The sequence below is a fragment of the Orcinus orca genome, chromosome 14, assembly GCF_937001465.1.
Source record: "Orcinus orca chromosome 14, mOrcOrc1.1, whole genome shotgun sequence".
Taxonomy (NCBI): domain Eukaryota; kingdom Metazoa; phylum Chordata; class Mammalia; order Artiodactyla; family Delphinidae; genus Orcinus; species Orcinus orca.
Window position 1 is genome coordinate 74,030,408 of NC_064572.1, and position 2,982 is coordinate 74,033,389.

A 2,982-nucleotide genomic window follows, 5' to 3' on the forward strand; every position below is an offset into this window, starting at 1 on the left:
CACGTGAACGCCCTCAAGATGGGCTTGTAGCAGACATCTGTATAAGAGCCAGTGGGAGGGGTCGGGCTGAAGCCAGAGCTGGCAGGAGGATGAGAACTGACAGGCAAGAGCAGCCTGTTTCTGAAAGAACCAGTTCCCAGGGGCCCATTGACAAATGCTCCCTTATTTATTTATTTGTTGTTGCTGCTGCTTCCATTTACTCAACTCCAGAGACGGGAGTCAAGAATAACATATGAATAGACTCAGACTAGATGTGGGGGTGTAGCGTCTCCCGAGGGCGCCACTGCTGGTCTCTAAGCCTGCCTTCACCTCTCTCTTGCCTTCCTTTTCCCTCTTCCAAGATCCTTGTTAGCTCACACGCCCCTAAGGTGACATATACACATTCACTTCATTCCGAAAACAATTATTGAGCACCTACTGTGTCCCATGTGCTGGAAATCCCAAAATGAGAGAATCATAGGCTCAGCCCCAAAGTGTTCCCAAGAGTAACACACCAGGGTCTTAAGGTCATAAACTTCAAAATGCCATAGGAGTCTTCAAATGAAGACTGTAGAAAGCAGACTGCAACTTCTAGGGGAAGAAACTTCTCCCAGGAGGACTGTTGAGCCTTTTAAAAGAGAAAAGGGTGGGGGCTTCCCTGGTGGCGCAGTGGTTGAGAGTCCGCCTGCCGATGCAGGAGACACGGGTTCGTGCCCCGGTCCGGGAGGATCCCACATGCCGCGGAGCGGCTGGGCCCGTGAGCCATGGCCGCTGAGCCTGCGCGTCCGGAGCGTGTGCTCCGCAGGGGGAGAGGCCACAGCAGTGAGAGGCCCACGTACCGCAAAAAAATAAATAAATAAATAAGAGAGAAAAGGGTGGAATTCTCCAGGCACCAGAGGTGGGAAAAGACTTTTCTCTGGCAGAGGAACCACAATTGTAAATAAATGAAGGCATCGGGCAGGCCTGTGGCTGGAGCTTAAAGTGGGTGTTTAGGGTGGACGTCAGGGGAGTGGGATGAGAGTTGGGAACAGAGCTGGTGGGGAGAGGGGAAAGCAAGTCACAAGAAGCCAGCTTAGGAGGGCCTCCTGTGTCATGCTACTTGGTCTGGACTTTGTCCTGTAGCCAATGAGGCACTGCTGATGAGTTCTAAGTGGGTGAGTGACACAACCGGATTGGCATTTTATAAGATGGCTCTCCGGCCCGGTGAAAGGTGGGTTTGAGGGCGGGGCTGAGAAACCGGATGCTACTGTAAAAGTGCAGGCAGGGATGTTGAGGGCGTGAGCGCAAGTGTGGAGGCGAGGGCAGAGCTGAGAGAACAGATGTGAAGGATGTTTTGTGGAGCGCACACTCAGACCGACAAACCCACGTGCATCCTTTGTAGGGACCCTGCCTGGGGGATGAACTAAGCTTGTGAGCTGGAAGAAGCACACTCCACAGACCCTGGCCGGTTGGAGGAGAAAATAAACTCTGGAGAAAGGGGGCTACTCAAGACCCCCGATAAGCACCGACTACACAGATGGCTGCAGAAACGGCTGCGGGGTGCAAGGCGTGGCGACAGCACAAAAATCAACATTTAACAGTTCAGGGAAGAGGGATATCAGCCCGGGCAAGAAAAGAATCAAGCCTTGCCTTGGGGAGGTTATCGTGCTTGTGGAACATTCCAGCCCTTCATCACCACTTGGCAAAATTGGAAGAATGAAGGACATTTTTGCAGTTGAGAAAACTGAGGCTCAGAGAAGTTGCTGATTTGCCCAGGGTTGCCATGCTGGTATGAGAAGCATCTAGAACTCAACCCTGGTCTCTGGAGACCAAGTTTAGCTTCTGGCCACACTGGCCTGATTCCCTTTTGTCAAATTCTGTGACTCAAGTCATCTGTTCCATGTGGTCTAACACTTGACCAGTCTTTAGTTCTGTCATAAGGCTTAACATCTGAGGTCTAGGCTATGTGGCAGAAGATGCTCTAAACACTCTAGATGCTGTTTGACCTAAAGCCGTGTGTCCATACGACAGCTGCCAGGCTCTTTGGGAAATAGCAGGGTCTCTGCTAATTAGAGGAGGGGGAGCTCCGTGGCTTCCCCTCTCAACCTGCTACCTGGCAGCGTTACAGTAGTAGTTCTGCCACAAGTACCAAGAGGCTTAAAGTCACCCACGTGTGGGTAGGTCCCCACTCTCTGCCTTTTCAGGCACCCTGACACCACTTTGCAGAAAAGGGTCACTCTGCAATCATAGCTGGATGGCAGGGTGTGCTGGTCTTCTGGTTGGACCAGGAGTCAGAGACAAGACTGAAAGGAGGTCTAGACCTGGAATTCTTCTCTGAAGGTGTTGGGCGGCCAGCTTCACCAGATTCTTTTCTTTTGTTTACGCCAGGGCCGCGGTGCCTGCTCTGTCATTTCAGTCAACCATCTATCGTGAATATCGCTCATTTTATCCACAAAACTTTAATATTTAACATCCTTTATGCTAATTAACTGAGCCTTTGCTGCGGCTTTACATAGTAATATGTGAAGCCCCACCATAGATACTCTGGAGGGTGGGTCATTTAATGAATGGCCTTAGAGCAGTCACTATGTTCTGAAATGATTCCAAGCACTTTGAACTTGACACGTCATAACCCATTTAATTATCTTAAGAACCCCATGAGGTACCTATTAACATTGTCCTCATGTCCCAGATGAGGAAACTGAGTCACAGAGAAAAGTTAAGGAATATTTCCCCAGATGGGGTGTGAGGACCTTGAAAGTGAGCCTATGGGGGTCTGTCCTCCAACCTCCATCCACAGAGCTAAGCCCAGTGCTGGACACACAAGAAATATGTGTTGGTGATAGATAGGAGTCACCCATATGGCAACTGGCTTTACTGAGCGGCCTGAGGTTGGAGTGGGTGATTAAGTATGTGTTAGCTGAGAGCTATCCTGTAATGACTAATGGAACCCACTTTGCACCTATCATTTTTCTAGTATGCTTTCCTCCAATCTCCACGGCTCAGAATTGGCCTCCGCAAGGA